We start from the raw sequence: 25,232 nt of genomic DNA, 5'->3' as shown, positions 1-25,232 counted from the left end.
CACACACATGCCCACATACAGAAAAGCCTCATTTTTGAGGCAGGGAAGCTACGGTCTAATCTGAGAAAGGGGTAGGGTGCATTCAAGTTGTGCATTCCGTAGACCAAGGCCTTGTCTTCACTGCTAAAAAATGGTGTATTTTTTACCTCAGGGTAACTAACATGCAGGAGCTAACCCAAGGCAAAAAAAACCCAGTGAACACAAGACACCGGCCGTTTTACCACAAGGTAATCTCATAAAGGTCAACCCCAAGCGGTGATGTAGTGCTGACTTCAGCGACTTGACTTGGCAGCAAAACTCCTTTTCTTCACTGTGTTTTTACCTCAGGATAGCTCACATGTGTCAGCTACCCCAACGCAAAAAATGCCCCCCCCTTTTTTTTAGCTGTGGAGACAAGGCCTAGAACAAAGTATAAAAGTTATAATGGGCAGGCTTGGGAAAGGGGATTATTTTACCTGGTCTGAAAGTATCTTCGCAGCTAGAGATGAGACACTAGATGGAGATGGCTCTGAGTCACTACAGAGAGTTCTTTCCCAGGGGTTTTGGCCAAATGCTCAAAATCTAAGGATTTTTAACCATGTTTGGGGTCAGGAAAAAAATTTTCCCCAGTTCAGATGGGCAGAGACCCTGGGAGTTTTTCACCTTTCTTGGCAGCATGGGGCATGGGTCACTTGATAGTCTGAACTAGAGTAAATGACGTCTTTAAATAATGTTTGAGGACTTCAGGGACTCAGCCAGATGTTAGGGGCCTTCTACAGGAGTGGCTGTGTGAGGACCTGTGGCCTGCAATGTGCAGGAGGTCAGACTAGATGATGATGATGATGATAAGGTCTTAAAATCTATAAGTCTTATGTTCCATAGAACTATTTCTAAAAAGCTGTAACATAAAACATAAAATAAGTCACAGGTGGGCTGTCAAGGGAAGTTCCCTTGCCGTCTTTATGTTAAAAAAAACCAACAGCAGCAGTTGTGAGGAGAGCTGTTGCTAACAAACAGCCGTATGGGAATGACTTAGACAATGTCATGCCAAAAGGATTAGCGTCTCCTATGCTTATCAGCAGACAGTTGTGATCCGCTGTTCTTCTCAAGTCAGCCGCTATTTTATTATGTAAGGTATCAAAAAAGAACACCATTGTTTAGAATGTGCTTCTTACTAACACGGAAAAGGAAAATGATAGGAACACAGGGGCTCAAAGTTTGTGAGATGAAAAGAAAAGCACAATAAAGACAGTCTTCTTTGAGCTTACCAGACTCTGACATATCATACAGCTATAAGCATGGAATCATCTCCCCGGTATACCTTGTGAACCACTTTCACTTCAAAAAAATATATTTAAAAAAGCTGTATTTCTGACAAAATTTACAATGCACGGCAGTGTTGCATTGAATTCCATTAAATTATTTCTCTTACAGGTGACCTGCAAAGGATTTTCAGAAAATTGATTTGTGTGTCCCTTTTATGCTTCTTTATGATGCATAAAGAAAGCTTAAAAGTTTTTCCTTCTCAAAAAAGCATGTTTTTTCCCCTCTCTCTCCCTTTCTCTCCCCCAACTTTATTTTAGCAATACGAGGTGTATCAGGTTTGGTTTCTTCCTATTTTGGGGGAGGTCTTTTTGAGAAGGTCTCAGACAGATGAGTTCTTGCAACTTAAATGAATGGCTAAGGATGTTGACTATTTAACAAAGATATCCTCTTTTTCAAGCATTTCTTAGGCCTTAGAATTAAATATGAGTTAATAAGTTAAAAGGACAGTTTTAAACAGACTGATTAAAAATCCCCCCAGTTGTTCCGTTTTCAGCCATTTCTTGTGTAAATTTCACTAGCTTTTGCAGTTGCCAAAGAACCTTCCCAGCCACAAGCCCTGACTGCAGCGGGGAGGAAGAAAGATCACATTTATACACAGATACCTGGATGGTTGCAACTGTCCCACATGTTTCCCTCTGAGAGTCCCCCTTTAAATGTGTAGGCTGCAACAATTAACACAAGTCCAGCAGAGAAAGTCTCATAACTCAGGTTGTGTGAAGCCTACTGGTTGCAGTCCAGCTGGCCTAGAAAACCCAAATCAGAAGCCCAAGTCACAACGGTTTGCAGGTTTCAGTTGGCACTCTGGATTCATATGGACCCCAAAACTTGAACAAAACTGGAATGAATCCACCCAAAATTCAATGGTGTGCGTCTACCATTCCTTTCCCAGGCACTGGGAACTCAGCTACACCTCCCAACCACCATCAGGACTCTGTCTCCATCCTGCACAATCCCCCTTTTCTCTATGCTTGATAAGGATAATAGGGAAAGCCCACTCACTTCCACAGAGTACTCTGGGGCATCTCTGACCCCTGACTGAATAGCAAAAAGCAATGGGGGAGGTACTGTCTCTGGCCCCCTGGCGGCAGCATGGAGGTGATGGGAGGCTAGCAGCTCCCCAGAAGGCGTTTTCTTGGCCTGGGGGAGAATCCAACCTATCTGCCAACCTTCCAGAAGCCAGGGACCAGGGGAATGGGCCAGCCACCTGCTCTGCAAAGACTCTAGAAAGGGAGGAGATAAAGGTCACTCATGCAGAAGATAATTACAGGTAAGGAGGAGGCCACATTAGTCACCCAGGAGTTTTAGAAAAACATGCTCCAGATTAGTAGATTTTAAAGCCAGAAGGGACCGTTGTGATCATGTATTCTTCCCTCCGGTCTATCACCGGCCACAGGATTTTCCCCAATTAATTCCTGCTTCAAGTCCAATAGCTGTGGTTGAGCTAGAGCAGAGCTTTCAGAAAAATACATCCAGTTTTGATTTAAATGTTGCCAGTGACAGAGCGTCCACCGCAGACGTTGTAAACTGCTCCAAAGATTCATTATTCTCACTTAAAAATTTGCACTTCATTTCTAGTCTGAATTTGTCTCGCTCCAACTTCTAGCCATTGCATTGTGTTAGACTTTGTCTGTTAGACTGAAGAGCCCACATCAAATTTCTGCTCCCCGGTAGATATTTATGGACTGATCTTTGTTGAGCTAAACAGCTTGAGCCCCTTGAGTTTCTCATGGTAAGGCCTGTTTTCCACTCCTTTAATCCTTTCTGTGGCTCTTCTCTGAACCTTTTCCAATTTCTCAGCATCCTGCTTGTGTTGTGGACACCCATAAGTGGACACACTATTCCAGTAACAAACTCAGCACTGATGTGACCATCTACAGTCACACAGCCCTACTCTGCGGGCAGCAATTAAAGGCTGAATATATTCTAAATGCTAAGGACCCACTGAAAGGTCTTTGTTATTTAGGGCCAAATCTTAGTTTCTGTTCGTAAGAGAGGCAGTTTGGTCTGGCAAATAGGGAGTTAAGAGACCTAGGATCTGTTCCAAGTTCTGCTATGTGACTTTGGCCGAGTTGTATCACCTCTCAGCTTCTATTTCCCCTCCAACCCTTTGTCTGTTTAGATTATAAACTCTTCAGTGCAGGGGCTGTCTCTCACTATGTGTTTATACAGGATTTAATGGGGCCCTGGTCTACACTGTGACCTCCAGGTGCTATTCTAACCCTAATAATCTTGCTGGAGACTCAGTAAGGGATGCAGTCTTCCACCTGAGGTCATGAAGCAGCAACAGCAACTTCTTTCCTTGGGGCTGCTTTGCCCTTTCACATATCCACCTGCCCCAAAACACCCATCCACGCCCAGGGGCTGGAAACACACAGCTCACAGAGACCGGTGTCAGCTCCCCACTGCACCCTCTCTGCCATACACAAGTCACTAACGCGAGGAAGCTCACAAAATGAGGGGCAGGCTTCTCTCCTCTGTGACGGGCTGAAGGTGTTACGAGAGCCAGTCCAAAGCACTATCTATCTAACTGGTAATTACTTTCTGGTGAAGACTGAAAAATGGGTCATTAGAACCATAATAAGCCGTTTTCATTAATACAAAAACCTGATTTACATTTTTTCCCAGAGAGCCAGTATGTTCCAAGCGTACTGCACGGATGATTTCTTTAAACACCCCCATGTAAAATAGCAATTTTAAGGCTTTCGATGATCACTTTTTAAACCGGGAAATCAAGTGCAATAATGCTGTGCTTTCTGTTAACCATCCTTCCAATTCTGTCATCATAAACCTTCTCCTTTCTAAATACACAGAGTTCTTAGTGGCGTACGAAAGCAGCAAAATCCACTGGCACAGTTAATAACACTGCATATATAGGTCACTGTCAGTTCTATTAATTTTATCTCTTAAAGACTTGCACATTTTCTAAACAAATCTATCCCTTTGGGGGGTTAAACTGTAATTTGCAGTGTGGTTGTGAGTCCATATCACATAATAGATCAATTAGGTTGAACACTCTGGTATATTAATCTTATTCACATGTAGTAAAAGCAAATATTGCTAATTACTGTATTACAGTATTGCCTGCTTTTCCCAAACACGCACAAGGGAAAATGGGAATTGAAATATTGAATAAAATTATCTTCACGTTAAACTGGCAGCGAGGAAGAACATCTGCATTCGTTCATCTTGTTTTAATCAATATCTGCTGGAAGATCTACTTATCTTTAGTGATGTGTTGAGTCTGCGGAGACATGATCCTTGTCTTTTAAAGCAAGTTACATGGTTTATATGTAATAGCATTCTTCTCCATTAAATACAGCAAGGAGTCTCCTTTCTATAACCTGGCAGCTTAAACCATTCATGTTTTTAGGCTTAGACAGGAGGTTAGCCTGTTAAAGTTAAATTTAGTCTCTAGAAAGCTTATATGTAACTCTTCTGTTTCCATTGTCCTCACTCACTCTCTCTTAAATCTTGTGCTTTGATACTAAACTGCTGACGGTTTTCACTAGGACTCTCTCTCAGTGCTGCGGTACTGTACAAGAAGCTGATCCTGAGCTGAATCATTCAAGCCAGGGTGTACACTGTCCCTTTGGAGACAGCAGACCTGGTATTATGGTGAGTGACCAGAGGATAAGGGACTGACCTCTACAAGGGGACGCTTCAAAGGGGCAAAGGGACTAAAATGCACCTATTGTCAACGGGCAAGGCAAAGTGAAGGCTAGCATAGCCCAGAGGAGATTGTTAACAGAGGTGGTTAACAGGCTGGCAGTGTCAGGGAGCCAATACCCTGTTTAGCACAACCAAGTGTCTCTCTCATTGAAGGTGGGCCGGGAGGGGGGCAGTACATAAGGTGATTCAGAGTCCTGGGCACTCTGAGAACCATCACGGTCTTGTCTATTGTAAGGAATTTGTAGACAAGGAACGCTCTCTCCCTAGGTGTTTGCACAGCACCTAGCACAATAGGGCCCTGATCTCAGCTGGGGCTGTAGACCCTACCATAATACAAATATGATGGAATAATAAATAGTAGTAGTAGTAGTAGTAGGAAAGACAAGGCCCACGCAATGACACCAACACTTCGCACTTCCATAATGCATTGCACGTTCAAAGCCATTTCAGCAACAGCTTCTGTTGCCAGAGCGCAATCTGTGAATTTGTTAAAAGTGGAACACAGGCCAAGAAAACAGAGAAAGAAGATGTAAAATAGGAATGCTGGCATCTGCTACCAGAAAACTCCCATCGGAAACGCCTAACACAAATGGAGATACTAATGTGTAATATAACGGACAGTAAATTCAAGAGAAATAAGACTGTTAAAAAGTGCTATTTCCTCCATCCTCCCACGGCACAGGGAACACTTTCGATCTTTGTATTCACTCTGCGGAGCACAGCTGGCAAAGGGTTGTTTATATTTTCTAAAAGTCTGAGAACATCACTACTGAGCACCAAACATCCCACAAATCAGCCACTGTAAAGAGGACACCTGCAACTGCGTGAAACAGCGGCTCATAATTGCAAGTACTGCTACATACATGCCTCACAAACAGGACATAGGGACAGCCATGGAAGAATAAGGAGCCAGAGCATGGATTTCCTGTCATTTGTTGACATCATTGGTTTACTATTTGCTATTGGAAACCTCCTTGCCTAGAGGCTTTTGCCAGACCTCTTGTATCTCTTCTGGGCAAGCTTTGGGAAGACACGCAATTCTCAGGTGATCCACAAAATAAAATGTTCCATCAGTTCTGCTGAGACCTTACACGTCTGTGTGCATTATAAATTATTATTTCTGCCTTGAAAAATATTATACAGTTCAAGGCGATGTTTGGTCTTCTCTGTTTATGGCTACAGTTGTTTCTGGACTCAGACGCATTGCTTATTCTATTGGCAAATCTCCCTTCCAAATTGACTCACTAAGGTAAGTTATAGGTTTTTTTTTCCTTGGGTCCATAACTTCAAATCCCCTTTAGAATATTTTTTAAACAATTACACTTAGGAAATTCATGGTAAGAGATGTCTAGATGTTGGTGGTGCAAACACTCAGAACGTGTGTGAGAATATCCAAACCAATTTCAGGTTTATTTCACTCTGGGATGAATCTCTCTCAATGTTTATCTTAAGAGAAGTAAATTGTTTGCTTATAATGTGTGATCAGCTTCCATTAAGCACAGTAAGATCAGAAAAAAATATCTTGGTTCTTATAAAGTTTTAAGAGAGGAAAGCAATTCACTAAAAGTCAGACCTAACTTGAATTTTCAAGCAATGTGTTTTATGTATCCCAAAGCGATAATTCACAAACTAAGGAATCTTTTGAGAGAAGCATGATCTGGCTGTCTACAGAATGCAAGAACCCAGGTTCACCCTTTCTACAGGAAATACCATGCTGGAGGATACCTAGGGAAGGGAGGAGTTCCCAAGAATCCCACTGTGTAGTTCTTTCCCCAGCCAGTGGTTCTGTGGGATCCTTGATGGCATGGATCCATAGGGACATCCAAATCACTTAAGGGATCCAGGGTAGGTTCTTAGCAACAAGAGAAGCCACAGAAGAGTTGACGTGGCCTGAGACCAAAGGCTGTAGAGGTGGCATTACATGGCCTAGGAGATCTACATGCAAGGGACCCTCTAAGGTCCTCCAGCAGGAGGCTGACACTAGATAGCCTCAGCACAACAAAATCCACATTGGAACCTAGTCACCGGCGGGTCCAGGAAGAAAAGACAGTGCAATTGTGACACACTGGTGAGCGTGTCCCCTTTCCTGCCCGTCTGCTGAGGACACAAGGTGTTATACACCCGCCAGCTACAGAGCCCAGGCCCTTCGGCTCAAGCTGTAGCATGCTTTTAACTCTGGAGATCCCCAGTTCAATTCCCAGCGTGGCAGCCATCACACGCTCATGCAAGAGATTAATATCACCTGCACAGCAGCTGCACCCTCAAGCTGAAATGGGTGCCCCTCCACACACGAGCTATGGTGCTCAGTACTTCGCAGAATAGAAACAGTGAAGCAGATCAGCTGGGAAGGATGTTTTTGGTCAATGACGTCCACTTCATACAAGAAACAATCATTAGGAAAACGCTAAAGCTCTGGCTGTTGGCATGGGGTTTTCCAGAGTCACTGTTGTTCAGGATCTAATTCAGTTTGTGTGTGTGTTGTTTTTAAATGATAAAACATCAAATTTAGGCACCTATATCACCACCTTAACCATGGTATCTGAACACCTCAGAAGCTTTGTAATACATTTATCTTTATAACTCCCCAGGGCAGGAAATCAGAGCTATTACCCCCATTTCACAGATAGAGAAGCTACATGCATCACACAGAAGTCCATAGCAAAGGAAGGAATTGAACCCAGGGCCCTAACCATTGGCCCATCCTTCCTCTCTTATAACTTAGCCGTCCCACTTACTCCCATCTCAAATTTGTTGTCTTAGCTCTCACACTAAAAGCCCATTTTATATTGTTAATTGCTATTATTAATTTGTATTGCAATAGTGCCTCCGGTGTGCTTGGCTTGATATAAATATATAACCAAGAGATATTATTCCCTACCTCAAAGAGCTTACAGTCCAAGTACCAGACTCTGGCAAACTCTGCAAAGACCTACCCTTAGAGTTTACAATCTAACTACACCAGTTTGAAATTAGTCATCTATTTTTAGAACAACGAATAAGGAGGGGGTTTTAGATGACTTTCTGTGCCCCTACAATTAAAAAAAACCTCAACTTTGATGCAGACGGTCACAGTTCGCAGGCCATTTGCCTGTAATGTAGATTGGTGCCTCCAGGCCTTTTCTGGCATTAGGTTTTTTGGAGGAGAAAAGGGAGGGGGGAGGGAGGAACAGAGGGCAGAAGAAAGATAAAATAGACAAAATACAGGCATTTAAAATGCGATTTCAAAAAAAAGCCGTTCACAGCATTTTGGCTTTGTTCTGCATGCATGCAATATGCAGATTGCACCGCATATTATTTTTAAGTATACAACCCATCCTCCACGCTGCAGAACATACAGACTCTAAAGAACCTCCAGAGTCAATCATTTCAATAATCAGTGTATTAAGGGAGGCTCAAATCATATAGCGCGCACAGGAGAGTGCTTCTGTGCTTGTTTTAACCTTTCTTCTATGAAGGAAGTTAACAGACGAAAAGGCAAGTTAAACTCACTGAAGGGTTAGCAATGGACAGTGAAAGGCTTGCTTTCCATCTCAGACTCTCCTCCCATGCCACGAACAGCAAGAGTTAGTTTCTTAATGAGTTAACCTCTTATTATTCTAGAGTAGCGAGTATTAATATTCATTTAACCCTATAGCTTCAGGAGTCAGAAGTTCCTTGTGTTAGTTATATGGAGTAGTGCAGACTCTCTAGCCCAGGGATTCCCAAACGTTTTGTCATCACAACCCCATTTGAATGAAGTATTTCCCGCTGGGACCCAGACAGCATGGAGGAGGCCATTTTACTCTTCACACAAGGTGACCTTGCATGCACCATACATTCAAGGTCATGCTGCGCACAGCAAAATGGCATCTTCCGCATACCAGGAATGGCTGCAACCCCCATCTGCTGATGGCACGACCCCATTTGGGGTCATAACCCACAGCTTGGGAACTGCTGCCCTAGCCTCTGCTAGCCATTTAAAATGTCAGCGCCTACCATTGCTCTAAGATTGGGGATCTCCAGCAAACCTTCAACTGCTCAATAATAAAAACATACCTGGCGGTTAGAAGTTCTCTGTGGTCTCGCATCTCCTAGACGTCAGGATCCCACCGCCACTGCCTGACTCAGACTCACCACAGCCTTGTCCATCAGTCACTCCAAACAGTAACTAATATGGGGTCTTGATGGAAGTGAATTAGCACAGTTCCATTTTCAAGATGGCACTGGGCATACACTAAACATGTCACGCAGTAAGCTCTAGTTATAAGAACATTAAAGTCATGCTGGGTCAGACCAATGGTCCATCTACCCCAGTCTCCTGTCTTCCAACGGTGGCCAATGTCAGGTGCTTCAAAGGGAATGAACAGAAAAGGCAATCATCGAGTGATCCATCCTGTCGTCCACTCCCAGCTTCTGGCAGACGGAGGCTAGGGATACCCAGAGCATAGGGTAGCATCCCTGACCTTCCTGCCTAATAGCCATTAATGGTCCTATCCTCCATGAAAGAATGATGCAGGCTGTGAGGCTGTGGAGAAGAAAGCCTCTGACCAGGGCCCAGAGAGTCAGCAGAGCCACTCCACTCCCGCCTCAGGGCCGAGGTAGCCTCCAGGCCTCATCCACTCTGCGGGGTGAACAGCCAGCTTATCTGCTGCCTAGTATCAGGTTTGCTAGCTTCCCCCTGCCCCTGCCCCTAGTCCCCGCTGCAGTAACACATGCAGGGACCCTGCCACCCCCAGAGCAGGGCTCTGTGGCATACCAAAGAGTACACTTTGGGCAGTGTGATGGCCCCCATGTTGGCCAATGCAGCAAGGTTTGAATGGGGACCTTCCAGAGCTGAAAGCAAGAATCTATAGCAGGGGTGGCCAAACTTACTGACCCCTCCGAGACCCCACCACCCTGCTGCAGGGCAGAAGCTCCAAGCTCCCCACCCCAGTCTGGTAGGCAGAGAATGGGGTTAGGGGGTGCGTAGAGGGCTCCGTGAGCTGCATTTTAATTGCAAAAGAGTCATATGCGGCTCACGAGCCACAGTTTGGCCAACCCTGGTCTATCGCTTGGACTAAAAACTGAGGATTTTTTAGTGGGGGGCTGCAGCAAACTCACATCTTCTGCAAATGGGACGCAGGGAGATGTGTGGTACTCACTGACCGGGGGAAGGGGTTACTCCGGCTTTGCAGATATGGGACCTTTAATCACGGTGGGGAGCTAGTCTTTACTCACACAAGTAATTCCATTAGTGTCAACGAGGATGACTCCCGTGAGTAAGTATTAATTCCAGGAGGGACAGGATTTACCCATCAGCTTTGAGGTAGCTGCGGTCTCTGGCCATGCTCTCCTAAATGCTTGGTGATTTGAAACAGAGCATGTTGCAACCAGAGACCTGGAGAAAGTCATGACAAAGGCCCAGATATTGTACAGTTATTTACCTCATACTTTGCCATTGCTGTGCTCATTTAGGAGTCTAAATCTCATTGACCGGCAACGTGCCCATATCACTTTTGAAAATGAGATTTAGGCTCCTAAATCAGTTAGGCACTGCAGCCCTGAGCACAGCATTGCCTAAGTGTGAGGTCAGCCCTCAGCCAGAGGCTCCAATGTTTCATCCTTCAGCTAGAGCCTGAAGTGACTCATCCGTCAGATGTGCTGAACAAAGACCGGGTCAGATGACACCCAGGGACAGCTATTTAATCCCACAGGAAGAGCAGCTAGCCAGTCTGTGGAACGTAAAGTGTCCAGATGTCCCGATTTTATAGGGACAGTCCCAATATTCAGGGCTTCGTCTTATATAGGAACCTGTTGCCCCCCCACTCCCTGTTCCAATTTTTCACACTTGCCATCTGGTCCCTAGTGGAACGTCACCACTCAGCTAGGAACTCTCTCTCTCTCTGCCTTGTGGTGCTACAGACTGGCCAGGTTTCCAGCCTGCTCTCACCAGCTGGCCCTGCACTGGTATCCACCTGCACCTTCCTCAGTGAGTCACCCCCCGACACTAAATACCTTTAAAAATCTGTGAGAAAGCAACACACACACTGGAGGAACACACAAGTTGGAGGGTGGGAGTAAAGCATGGGCACTGGACTAGGAGATTCAAGACCTGGCTCCACCACAAGCTTCCAGCCTGGGCAAATCACCACATCTTCCAAACCGGAGTTCCCCAGCCAGTACCAGCCACAGACCAAAGGGCAACCCAGCCGAGGAGCATCTCTGGCACCTCCCCACCTCCGTTGGTTAAACTTTAGAATACCTTATTTGTATTGCATTTGTAGCCCATTTCATGACTTTGATGCACAATTTGCATGCATGATTTATCTGTCATAAGATGATAAATTTGCACACTAGGATCTGTAAATCTATTTATTCATGCCACAGATAAGCAAATAAAAAACTGTTTCCTCTAATCTTAAGAAACTTTTTAATGTTAATAACAGGAATATACTAACATCAAGAAATTGAATGGTGCCCCAGCGTTGGGTGGACCAGTCCTAAATAGTGTTACAGTAGATGACAGTCTTAGAACGTCAACCCTAGTCCTTTAGTTCAGAAGGTTGCTTTTCTCGCCTTTTCCCTTCTGAACTGGAGCACAGCATCAGAGAGATCCAAAAGCCGGCCAATGGCATTTTCTAGCGATAAAATAGCAAGCGATGTCAGTCTCTCGTCGACCATCTTCGATGGACGATACGTTTTAATGAGCCTGAGCTTCGAAAAGCTGCGCTCACCATTCACGACTGTGACGGGCAGCGTGAGCAGAATCTTCAAAGCTATCCACACGTTAGGAAAAGCGTCCTTCTGCTCTGCATCACGAATGAATTGGAGAACTTGGAGTGGCAAGGGCTCCCCGTGTGGCAAAATGTGACAGATGTTGTCCAATGCGACAGAGGTCATTGTCATCGACGTGTGAACATTCGCCTTGTCTCAGGGTCCATTGAAGGTCTCTTCAATTGTTCAAGAGTGTTTTCCTGTCCACTGGCAGCTTACTACAGTCAGAAAAAACTCCCAGGTCTTTTCGTGGTGCTTCATTTGTCCGAACCTTTTTTTCGATTGACACTGGAGCAGTGTCAACAAGAGAGGAAAAAACCTCCCTCTTGAATATTTCTTCCGAGTTTCCCATCACTTAATCTCTGCCCTCGTAACCAAACTGTCTCTTCTTCAGACGAATACGAATTTCCTCAAAGACAGGCTCAACTCCTAAGTTTTCCACCTTTTCTTTGGCAGTAGTGATGGCACGCTACAGTGAAGAGCATCATGTACACATGTAGCTAAACAGTCCCTACCATCCTGCAAGCTGAATGAAAACTCAGAACCAAAAGAAAAAAAATTCCAGCTAGAAGCATTTTGAACTCCAAATTCTATAGTGCCATGGATTCTTGTTTGGCAAAAATGGCCTATCCTCCTATCTTTCTGTCTGACCCTCTGATTGTAGAGAGATCCCTACACTTTGATTAAACTAGAAAGCAATGTGGCATGTATAGATTGGATAGATGATATCCCTGCTCTTATAGCTTCAGCAACTTTGGGAGCTGCTGAAGGATGCTGCCAGAGATGGAATGTGTAATTAAAAGAAGTGCTGAAAGTGGAAATAAAAGGAGGCAGCGGACCGTTCTTGGTATGTATATTTTGCATACAGCATTTGAATGAAAAGCCCAGGTCTGCCTGACTGGAGGTGCCTGCCTCGGGATGCTGTGCGACTCTCAGCCTGGCGGGAGACTTTAAGCAGTGAAGGGATTTTTACATCAGGATATTGACTTTTCAGCGTGAATAATGTCCTGGCAGTAAGCGGGGATTTCCGAATGATGCTGAAGATGGCATGCTACTGCAGGCAAGTAATGGTCAGGGGGCGGGGAATGGGACTTGGGAAACCTGGTTCTAGTCCCAGTTTTGCCACTGACCTGCATTGGGACCTTGGACAAATCTTTGTCCCGATCCTCGGTTTCCTCTTCTGTAAAATGAAGATAATGCCACCTGCCCTTGCAAAGGGCTCCAAAGACCTTGGTGAAAGGGGCTGGCTCGATGCAAGTGCAAAAATTAGCATTCCTTTCAAAGAAAGTGAACGCAGGTTTCAGTTCCCATCAGCCTAAAGAGGCTGTCCATTTTAAGGTAAACCCTGCCTCGCCACGTTCCCAACCTCAGCCACCTCTCCCATGGGCACAGAAAGCGGCTGTCGGAAAAAACCACCTGAGAGGTCCCTACACCTTGTGTGCTTCCAGGGGCTTCCCGCCTGCAGCATGGAGGGGGGACCCCCCCACCCCCATTTCAGAATGCTCCATAGCACAGCAGGATCCCACTCCTACTGCATGGTATGAGCCAGCCCTTTTCGGGCTAGGGATGAGAGGGTTTGGGCCTTTATTTGATGGCTACTCCTGCCCAAAGCAGAGGGAGTGCAGGCAGCCTGTTCACCACGCATTTCTTTATCATCATCATTATCCAGTTTTCCATTTGCCTCTCTATTCTGGGTCGGCATGATTAATAAGAGCAGTATAAACTTCATGGAAACAGGGCACCCACATAACTATGCAGAGGAATACACACAGCCAGCTGTATCCACTCCACTAAGAGTAACTTCCCAGGACGAGCCCTGTAGGGCTTTGTTGCAATCCCGATGGCAAAGTGAACAATCACAACTGGGGAGGGGAGGGGGAAGAGAGGAGAAATAAATAGCCTATTTAGTCATTTTTCATGTTGCACATCACAGCTCGATTGTTTAAACAAAGAACAGCAGTTGTCTTTGATAGTATAATTGATCTAGTATCTTCCCCCCTACCCTTAATTCTCTGTTTAATCTGGTACTTTTAAAAGGAAGGAGGCTATTTTTAGTAAAACATTGGCTAGCCACAAGGCATTGGATTTCCACTCTAACACGATATCCTGAGATGATAGCAGGAGAGAAGCTGCTTCTAAAAAAAAAAAAAAAAAGGAAATCGGGTTTGAATACCTCCAGTATGACTCAACGGATGAACTAATGTGTGAACTCTGACCTCACACGCATGTGCACTCCCACTGAGTTCGGAGGATGTGGCGTATGACTGTGAAAGCAGAATTTCACCCTGACGTCACATTCGTCATCGTAGTTTGACCTGTGAGACAGGTTCTGCTAAAGCAAAACGCCCAGAACTCAACTGAAACATCGGAGGGAAGAGAGCAAAACTTGTTAGAACAAATGGAACGAACACACTCACACACCTTCTCCTAAGAATGTGAGAGAGTCATTGGGCCCGACTGGCAAATTGGAGTAGACAGTGTTATACTGGCGCGTGTCTCCATTTAAAACAGGGGAGTCCCACTGGCATAAATGAAATGGAGACGCAGGGCCAATGGCCCTGGTTCACAGTCACCCTGCAGCTATACAAAAGCCCATCCAGCCCAACACCCAAAGATTCCCCAAGCAGGTGTGAAAGCAATCTCCACTGGCTCTGCATCTCCCCTCCCGCAAACTGAAACCGGCAGTCACTTTCCTTGAAGATCAAGGTAACAGCTGCAGCTATATTGAGCACGGGGGCCATTCTGGGGTATATTGAGGCAGGAGAGCTCTAGGAGTGGATGTGATCAGGGCAGTCCTACAGCCTGGCTTCTGCAATGTCCGTAGGAACCGGGGCAGCCAGGTGCAATGTAGGGTAGTCCTTGGGGAGAATGAATCAGCCCAGAATCAGGGGTCGTGGGAGGGACACAAGCCTCCCTCCCTCAGGTTCCTGCGCTAGTCTTTTCACCAGCACAGGGATGAATTGTTTTTAAGGGATTACAAAGTAACATCCAGACATATGTCAAATGTGGTTTCCAAGACCAAAGGCTTCCATAACCTGCACCTAACGGCTATGCGGCACGAGAGGTAGCTGGCTTTGGCTTGTGCCCAAGAATACCAGTCAAGCTCAGCAGGACATTGCTATGATTTTTGGCATGGAAACCATGGAGGCGCACAGCAGTAACCAGGTGGAGTCACACGAGTGAAAAGGAGGGCAGGGCTGAGCTCCTGAGTTTTCCACCGTTCTCCCTTCCAGCCATCATGTGGAAAGTCTCTTGACACTTGGCAGATAGGGCCCATGCAAAATTGCCTAGCACTGAACAGCCTGGTTGGCTTGAACCCTACGATTACATCTTCCCTAACGGCATCTCCAAATCTACACGATTCCTTACTTCCCATTTTCTCCTCTATCGTTAATAACCTTTTAAAATTGCATCTGTATTGTTACCCATATGGAACTCCAATAGCACTGTAAGGCCCCAGTGGGAGACCCAGAAGACTAGGTGTTGTGTACACACATTCTGGAATGACAGTCTCTACCCAATGGTGCTTACAATATAAGCCTTATGTGGGAGTCTACTGTGTAAAATTAAGTACTTGCCTTTTGCAGGATGGGGACCTAAGTTTAACGTCTAGACTATTGTTCTGTAGTATAGTGAATACACTTTGGATGTGTCTGTTTGCACTACTGTCCAGAACGTATCTTCTTGGTAAGTATTATGGGCTAGCCCACTCTGCCTCATTTTGCAATACATAAACATGCTTGAGTAAGAATTTTACAGAAGTAACAGTAGTTCAATAGGTTTATGGAACTAGTGAGTCAAAGAGCTTCCTTTTAATTCCACCTTACTTATTGGGATGAATAATACATAAATAATAAAGAGCAAGGACAAGATTTGCACTTCTGTAGAGCTTTCCCTCTGAGGGGCTCATTAGCACGCCCAGCACCCTTGTGAGATAACTATTGTTATCCCCACTTTAAAGACTGGTTTCCCCTGAGCAAACAGAGGTAAAATGCCTTTCCCAAGTTCATACAGCAATCCACTAGCAACACCAGGTCTGGAGCCCATGTCTCCTGAGTTCTATGCTCTAACGTAGGCCACACTCGGTGGACTCAAATGCCTACAGTGTAAGCTGTTTTTCCATCCATCTCAACAGCGGCAATTTACCACCACGCCCTCCCCCGCTACAAAGCTTGTGAGAGAATCAGACCTCTCTCTATTGCAAAACATATTACAAACACAAGTCGTTTCCGGGGTGGGCAAAGTAGTGAAAAGTAGTTATTTACAAATAACCATGCCCCCATGCATGGTCTATGAGCCATGGTTAATTTAATAGCCGCACATGCTTATTAGACCATTCATACCCTTGCTGCAATCAGCTTGTTTACCCGTTGATCAATGACAACTTTCAGATTATTATTTTAATTAAGAAACCCCTTCATTCAGTAGGATTCTATTGAGGAAACCCCCTCTCTTCCACTGGGGCAAACTAGTACTTACTGGAAGATGACATGCCATTTGCAACAGCTGCAAGTTGTGATGTTGGGTTTACACTCCGAGACGAGAGAGAGTGGAAGCAAGCAAGCAAGCAAAAGTTACCTCAACTGGAAACAGTCTGAGATAGTAGTTTATCAAAATTCTAACAACTTAGCCATTTTATGTTCCATGGGCCAGACCCTGTGCCCAGGAAATTCCACAATCAGGATCCTTTAGGGCTCAGTTTGCCTCCACAATCACATCCTGAAGGGAAGAGCATCCTGCAGAAGCCTAACTCCTCCCCACACCTAGGGCTGGAGTCACAGCTGCTACAGACCAACCGTGGCATGTGGCAAATGGATCCTTGGTTTGGGATCACGGGAGCTGTAGTGCAGAGACTTGGACTTTAGGCTGGTCACAGAAGTCCAACTCAGACTGTCAGATAAAATTATCTATAAAAGTCAGCAAAAGTGGAGGCAAATAGATTTAACGTAAACAACTCGGCTGGTACCAAAGACCTGTGCTAAGGGGTCTGGCAAGGCTGGTCAAGTCCCAGGTGGATATGACAACGAGCTGAAAGTCTAAAAACAGGAGGAAATGTTTATAGCTGAAATCACTGAAATGCGTTTTGATTGGTTGATGTGAACGTGACGAGGTTGCCACCCCTTCTTGGGCTTTGTCAGGGGCGGTCACTAAATGGGATTGAGGGGCACAGGTGCACTGGAAGGAATGAGCTTTACCATCATGGCTGCCACCCCACTGCTCCCACGGGAACCTCAGGATCCACCATGACACCAATGGACCGTCATCATCCTGACCCTGACCAGACCAGAGATAGGGAAATGCCGACATCACCCCAACCATTGGCTTCAACTAAGTCCCAACCACCACCTGTGAGACTTGGGCTCCTGCTGCCGCTCACCTCCCTTGCGTCGTTTTCCTTCCTCACCTCATTTCTTCTATCTTTCTCCTTTTGCCTCCTGTTTAATAAGTGTCTGGCTTAACAGGCCAAGACTATGTATTTTGCAACACTGCAGCAAGTCCATGACCTGTGAGGCAGTTAAAAGCAATGCCCTCGACACCTGATGCTGGTACAAGTTTGCCAGGATTTTAACAGGTCCAGCCTATCACAACTGTTTCTATTTCCTCCCAAAAGGACAGTTATTACTGTCTTTAATACCAGACTGACAGACAGAGGCTATGTCTACACTGACGGTGGCAAAGTCACCGCTGTCAGATCGACTTATCTGGATCAACTGAGCAGTCAGTGAAGACCCACTCAGTTGATTCAGAAGTCGACGTACTAAAACCATCTCCTCAAGTGGCGCAGCACTGCGTCGATGGGACCATGGTTCCCATCGGCGCAGTGCAGTGAAGACGGTGTGCAGAAGAGAAGCACAGAAGTTGACAGGAGTTACCAAGTTCTCTGCGTAACTCCCGTCGACTGCTGTCGAATCGCCGAGGTAAGTGTAGACCAAGACAGAGTTTTTATAAGGAAAACCCTCTACCACTGAAAGGAAAGGGAATAAGGGCTATTGTTAATATGGGAGCCTTCCTTAGTACTTTACATTTCAAATGTTTAACTGTTTTTCCTTCTTGTTCCGTATCTTTAATAAAGGTTACCAAGATTTTTAACAGTGGCTGTTGCCATGGGACTAAGCTGGCAGAGGTCTCTGTACTCAAATCTCCAAACTATGTTTAACTGTTTAGTGTTAGAAAGAGACATGGTCACACGGAGACACGAGCTGAGGTAATACCTCACCCACCTTGTCTCTCTAATATCCTGGAACTGACATGGCTATAAAACCACTGTATACAACATGGTCACATTGACACCTTTGACTCTCTGGCCCATCAAAATTAACTCAATTTTGTGACTCAAGGCCACCTCCAATTGTAGTACGTTAATAAGTTAACAATTCCAGAACATTTTTTTAAATCAACTTATCTTACCAAACCTCAAGGGAACTACTGATAGCACCTTTTCTTCATTTCAAAAATACATTTTAGAAGCTCACACTAACCTTACACTTGTGCCATGGGAAGTCTTCCAAGTTCTTGCAACTGAATAGCTGCTTATACAACATAGTAGCCTCATTAATGGCCACCAAACAAATTATGGAGGCCAGCAGAATATTTGTGAAATGTTTAATTTGAGAGTGCTTGTCAATTCAAGCCCTGTGAACCTGGGAGGGCAGGGATGTTCTGTATAACAGTATTTTGGATATTTCTGTAACATGCATATAGTTTCTGCATGTTATCCGATAGAAGGCCTGCGTGCAACCTGCTCTGAACTGGATGGAAATTGTTAGGGTTTAGTTGTAGGTCACTGTGTACTGCATATAGCATTGCTGTTCTTGCTTCTGATGAATTTGGTATGAAACCAGGTGTGAAATGAAAATCTCTGAGTCTTACTTCTCCCTCAGCACAATGGGTAAAAGATCGCTCACGCTCATATGCCAAAAACAACGGGACAATCTCTTCTCATCTTGACATCAGTCACATTCACTGGCTGCCTTCTTCCACAATGTGCCATCTTTGTGGGTTTTTTCATGCTGTCCACGATGCTTGGAATAGTCTTCTGCTTCTTTCTGCTGGTTGAACACCCTCACCTTGTGCATATTCCGCCTTAACACATACATCCTTCCATGAGTCTTTTCAGCGGTACAGTCATTTCTTTGGGTGAAATGTGTGTGAAAGAGAGAATCCCTCATGACCTGTCTCTGGCACTTATATGGCCTGGGCACCTCACAGTCTTCAATGTATTTATCCTCACAACAAAGCTGTGGGGGAGAAGCCATTTCAGAGATAAGGGCCTGAGGCAGAAAGAGACCAAGGCCACACAGAAAATGGAACCCAGGACTCCACCGTCCCAGGCGAACCCCCTAACCACTCTGCCCGTTGCCATAAAGTTTTATCAGCATGAGTCTGGGATGGCTGTATTACTCAGAAATGGCAACATTTTACAGAAAAATTGCTTTGGAAACATTTTAGAGCATCTTTAAAATGTTTTTATTGATGTCATTTTCATACCCCCCCCCCTCTGTAGAGCCAGGGTCCCCAAGTATCGCAAGTCCAACTGCACTGCCCTCAAACTTTCCAATATATTTTCCCTATAGAATACATCTCCATGTTAATACATTCCACCTTGCATTCTAGGCTGAATAATGTCTGACCTGTGCTAAGGACAGTGTAATTCTATGGGGCTATTTCTCATTTGCGAAAGGGAGAGGAAGAAAAAGAAACGTTTTGTAGCTTCTTTTTATCTTTAAATGGTGGCTGTTTGAAGAAAAGCTTTGAATGTTGCAAGTAACCTAGACATGAATGGGAGTTGGGTCTGCCCCATATGACTATATCCTACATTAGTAATGCCTGGAGTAGCCCTTTCCCATCTCCAACACCTATAGTCTATGATCCACTGTGGGGCAAGTCATCTCTTTTCTGAAACTCGGAGTGCTGTTTTGGAGCACAGGATTGTGAAGGAGAGAGATACCGCTAAGAGGAAAACTGGAAGCCAAAGATGTTCCATAGCAGGCAACCATATTCTCCTGAAAGTTCACAAGTTAATGTTCTGTCTCTTCTGTCTGACGCACACAGTTTGGCACCCCATGAAAATCAAAGTTGTTGACTAGCTTTTGTGGAGCGCCCCAGTTCTGGATCAGCCTATAGATTTACGACAGTGCCTTCGTGTGGGATGCAGTTAAGTGGCTGGAACAACACACATTCCTGTAACAACAACACATGTTGACAGCTCATTGGCTAACTAAATATTAATTTAGTTACCAAGGTGGCAAAATATTTTACAGCTCTTGCTAGATGTTGAACTAACTATGGATCTGAATCCGCAATGATTGAATTAATTGGCAAGATATTGACTTCAGTTGGGGCAGGACTGAGCTCCAAGATCATGCCCACACTGCAATTAAAAACCTGCAGCAGGCCTGTGCCAGCTGACTGGAGTTCATGGGGCTCAGGCTAAGGGGCCATTTAACTGGTCAACACATTCAGGTGCTGCAATGTGGACATTCCCCAGGGGAACAGCCACTAGAAACGTTAGCTGTACTTACGTTTTACAATATATTTGCATGCTTTCTCCTCCTACTCTAACATTATTTCAGTGGGATGGGCTTTAATATTGCTACTGTATTAACACAGCCTTTTGTTCCATAAAAACAATGCAGAGTTGAAATTTAACCCCTAACTCACACTAACAAACAATAAAACTTTTCTTAGGCAGGCTGTCTTAGATATTTACATTTCACTCTTCATTTAACATTTTCCCCCAAACAAGCCCTGGACTGCCTCATAAAACAATGCATTCTTTAGTGGCTATTTCTGAAGAGAAAGTCAAATTAATCCAAATTATAACATCTGACTACAAAATGTCCTAGATTGGCAAATACGTAAAAGCAAATACTTTTCAAAATGCAGCATGAAATATGTCATAGATAAAGAATATAAACTCTAGGGGAAAAAAACCACTAAAAACCATATTTGTCTTTTCAAGCTCACCAGATCATTTCTAGGTTTTTCCACATGCAGTTCCAATTTTCCAGTATTAAATCTCAAAATTCATTTTTCCCCTTATTTAAATTAAAACTTCAGATGGCAACCTAGAAGAAAAATTCTGTCACACTATCAATGGACAGTGTAATAGCTAATTCCTCAAAGAAAGAACCGTGTAGTAATTGCATTGAACCAAGAGCTTCAGCTTTCAGGGTAGGCACCATGCAATGCAGTTATGAATAGTTATATTCAAGCTAGCCAACAGGGCCCCTTAAGGATGACTTTTTTTATGCTAGGCCAGGTTTGTTTTACGAGCTCTAAGGCAGAGATCACCAAGCCAAACCGTGCATGGCTTACCCCATCTTTTTTCTTCCACTTTGGGCATTTTATACAGGTCAATATGGTCTATCCAGAAATCAGAGATCCAACTACATGGGCAAATCATTATTGAACTACTGGCCAAACCTTGGTCACATTGTAATCAATAGGAAAATACCTACCAATTTTAATAGGTTCAGGATTTGGCCCCAAGTTATTAGTTATATTGTGGTACCACTGAGGAGCCCTCATCAGGTACCAGGACCCATTGTGCTAGGTCCCGTACAAACACAGAACAAAAGAGGCAGTCCATGACCCCAAAGAGCTTACAACCTAAGTATGTGATGCAGGGAGCCTCTGGTCAGAGACGTAACTGAGAACAGCAATTTTCTGGTGCAAGATCTTGTGTGTTAAACACAAAAAGTAGGAATTGTAGCCACCTCCTATCCTACCAAAGCACACAGAAATGCAGCACCAGCTCACCACAGGTACAAAGGAGTCACTTTGTAACTAGCATAGCTCCTTGCCCAGCTTAATAGATAGGCAGAAGATTAAATACTGAAGAAGCCTGTTGAAGATAAAGGTTTCTGTATTAAGGCCTGATCTGGGACCTACTGATGTCAATCGGGGCCTTCTCTCAGGTTTTACGGGAACATATATATCTGAATGAAATATTTTAGAGATTTACAAGTTTTAGGCCATGGTCCTGCAAAGGGATCGTCACAGGTGGATCTATGACTATGTGAAGATCCATTGACTGAAGGTTCTGCCTACAGGATCTCCCCTGCCGCCAAGACCAAGGCTTTTCATTGGACCAGGTGATTTAAACAGAAGTTTGGTTCCACTCACCCTTTGTCGACCAAAGATATGGGCACAGGACTGTTTAACAAGGGCCCAAGAAACGTTCTTTTAATTCTGTTGCAGTGGAGTAGCAATCCCTGCAAGAGCAATTTTGGGGGGAATCTTTATACATTTGCTGACATTTCTGTACATGGAGAATCCTTGGTAGACTGCAGAATTAGAAAGGCTTTTGAATACAGCCCCTTATGCTTAACAAATTAAGACTCAACATGTTGTAGGAGGCCACTTAGAATGGAGTGGGCAACTGAGGGTTAGATTTTTCTGTTTAACTCCATTGTAAATGGTCTCCATCAACATGTGTTTACCCCTTATGCTGAATAGCATGTCCCAACTTCTAGTCAGTTCAGACACCCTGATTTCCTCCCCCAGATCTGAAGAGCCCTGTGAAGCTCAGAAGCTTGTACCTTCCACCAACAGAAGTTGGTCCAATAAGATATATTACCTCGTCTACGTTGTCTCTGATACTCTGGCACTAACACAGCTACCACAACATTGCAAGCACACGTAATGCCTATGCCAGGTAGAGGGGGAGCACTGCTTGAACACGACTAAGTTGCTAAATCTTGTGTTTGAGCACTCCTTCTTCGGAGACATTCGCTACAGCATGTAAAAAGTGCTCCAGCGGGAGTGAAAATGTCAGTGCGAGGAGCCTGGTGGACAGAACAAAACAAAAAAAAAAAAAACAACCCCACACGTGCCACAGAAGAATTGCTCCAAACAGAGACTTTACTGATAGAGTTCGGTCCCACTGAAGTCAATGGGAGTTTTGCCATCAACCTCAATGGGATTAGGGTTCAGCCCTAAATGAATAGCTAAGTGGAAATGAGAAAAAAAACCCACCAGACACACATTGTAACAAAAACCACTGGAACCTCAAGACAGAAAAGAAATAGCTGGGGTTGAATACTGCTGTCATTATTCACTCCGAGTTGGCCGGACTATAGGGCGTGACAGCTTTGGTGCCCTCTCAAAAGCCATTAGTGGTAGCACGGTTTGGGGACAATGAGTTTGCTGCCTCCTCTTTTGGCTCACTATAGGCCTTACTCATTTTAGCAAGTCTGGATAGTCAGGGCTTGAGTTTGGTTGAGTCCATAACTAGACAATCTGGCTGACTAACATGCACTAGAACATGGTTTCTATTTAACAAGAGTCTACTGTATCATAATCTACCAGACCAGGTTAGAATCCCCAGCAAGTCAAGTTTAAACAATTAAAGCAAGATTGATAAAATTGGTCGTAAAGCTTCTGTACACAGGATCAAGGGAAGACTGGCAAACTCTTGTTAATAATCATTTAGATAACAGCAGCGTAAGGAGGTAAATCAGTGCCAGGTAGATAATAGGGTTGATGCAATTCAAAGGTATGAGTTAATACAATGCAGAGCAAACACAGAGTAGAGTTTGGCCATTAGAGCTTGCATAGAGAAAGAAGAATCTCCTATCATTTGCTTTAGTCATGTCATCCTCCCTCTTGTCCTTTCCCCCTGCTCCTCTTTGCCTGCCCTCTCCAGCTGTTCTTTTGAAGATGTTTGTCACCTGACGTGAAGGAGAATCTTCACAAAGAAGAGGAGGGGCAGTAAATGGAAAGGAAGGAAAGGGAAATGGGCAGATCCTGCTTGGACTGAACATCCATGGTATCTCCTGAATACTAGTATCTGGGGGCTGCAGTACCACTGCAATAGGAATCCCAGCTCTCAGGACTCCATTGGTAGAGTCACAAAACCAAGTGCAGGGATAAATGCACATTTACATAAAGTTTCCCATTTCCTCTCTTTTACTTTCATTTCTTACCTTTCCCCCAGTCCATCTGGAACAGCCTTGGGAACACAAGACGGTCCTGGATTTCTTCCTGCTTTCATTCCAATGCTTGTTTTGATGGGTTTAAAAAAAAAAAAAAAAAAACTTTAGAAGTGCACCCAGATTGCAGCTGCAGGCTCATCAAAATATCCTTGGGTTCCCCTGCTCACCCTGCCTTTCCCAGTGTCCAGCACTAGATGTGTCTCCAGCTGCCTCTCACTGCGAGAGAAACAGAGACTCCCAAAAAACTTCCTGCTTTTCTCAGCTGCCTTGGACTTACTCCTCAGGACATTTTTCCTGGATAGATCCCTCAGTGCCCGCCCAGCCAGCATTCTCCTTCCCCAGCACACTCCTGTTTATTTTGGAGTGTTATTTTCCCCCCTATAACTTCTTTTATCTAGACACAAGAGGCCTGCTGCTCATGCACAGTCATCAACTAACTCACACCCATTTTACACAGGAGCAGTGACTACAACAGGAGCAAAGCAGTGAAGAATCAGGCCCCGGCTGGCTTCTTATGCGAGAGCTTATCCTGCCAGGGCTCCCCCTTCAACCCCCATACCTCTTTCATTGGGAGATGACAAGGCTGCCTCCTCAACACAGGCCCCCATGCCGCAGGCTCCGAGCGCACTGCCAGGCCCGTGGGGACAGAAAAGGTTTCTGCACACTTAGGCTGCCACCTTTGTGGTGCATTTTCCTGTCAAACAGTGTGTAAATGTAAACGGCGTCTTAGCTCAGTCAGAGCGCCAAAGAGACACAGGGGCCACTTTCACCAAACTCCTGAGGTAAGTGATGTGGGGCTTCGGCCAAAGCAAAGGTCTAAACTGTGGCTTATTAAGCACCTCCCAGCTCAAGCCCTCTGCTTAGAGCATCTTCCACCTGGCCTCTCACTCCCAGACTGACTCCTAGTCCCCCCTACACAGCCCGCTTAATAGGCTGCTGAAGGGGATTAATTTATTCCCCACAGCTGACCCAGCTCCACCATCTTGCCAGTCCCTATGCTCAGAGCAGGCATTGCTGATTCTGCCTCTAGCTAGAGGGAGGGGATTAATTACCCCCTTCCCTGCTAATCGCTGGATGGCTCTGTCCACATTGGCACAAGCACTTATAATCAGTTCTTCCTCCCAGCAGCTTCCAGAGGAAGGAAGCACTGTTCCAAAGCCCTACACACACACACAGAGCTAATTTTGGGGGGGAAAGGGGTCCCAATCCCACATTTGGGCATTCAGATCGGTGCTATGGCCCACAAATACCTTTGTTTATATACCTAAGTGCAAATCTGAGCTTCCAGGTGTCAGATCTGGCTGTCTGGTTAAGGTGCCCACCTAAAACTGAGCATGCAGTGCCATGACTAGGGGAATGTCCCACCATCTGCAGATGGTGCTGTTAATTGAAGCCATCTATAGCATTTCTTGCTGCAGTGCATAGGATATAAAGGAAGATTCATCCCCAGTGTAACTCCATTCAGTGACGTTTATTCCAGCTGAATCCAACTTCAATGGAATTACCCAGTGAATAAGTTTGTTTTCCACAAAGTCCCACATCTGAGACCTTCAACATATGGATATTTCTTAAGGAAGCAATTTCCTG

General features: G+C 44.9%; 1 long non-coding RNA gene across 1 annotated transcript in view; it reads right to left on the bottom strand.

Moving 5' to 3' along the window:
- LOC137153883 (uncharacterized) overlaps window positions 1-24,518 on the bottom strand; it is a 74,149-nt gene extending 49,631 nt beyond the window's left edge. The window contains exons 1-2 of the long non-coding RNA XR_010919918.1: window positions 24,205-24,518; window positions 23,637-23,711 (exon numbers count right to left, since the gene is read on the bottom strand). This is a non-coding gene — a long non-coding RNA (uncharacterized lncRNA). The remainder of the gene's footprint in view (window positions 1-23,636; window positions 23,712-24,204) is intronic.
- Window positions 24,519-25,232: the final 714 nt, after the last annotated feature.

The sequence above is a fragment of the Emydura macquarii genome, unplaced genomic scaffold (assembly GCF_026122565.2).
Source record: "Emydura macquarii macquarii isolate MOO-44397 ecotype Brisbane River unplaced genomic scaffold, CSIRO-AGI_Emac_v2 contig_1253, whole genome shotgun sequence".
NCBI classification, from domain to species: Eukaryota; Metazoa; Chordata; order Testudines; family Chelidae; genus Emydura; species Emydura macquarii.
Note: the sequence above shows the minus strand (reverse complement) of the source record. Positions and strands in the feature narration are given on the sequence as shown.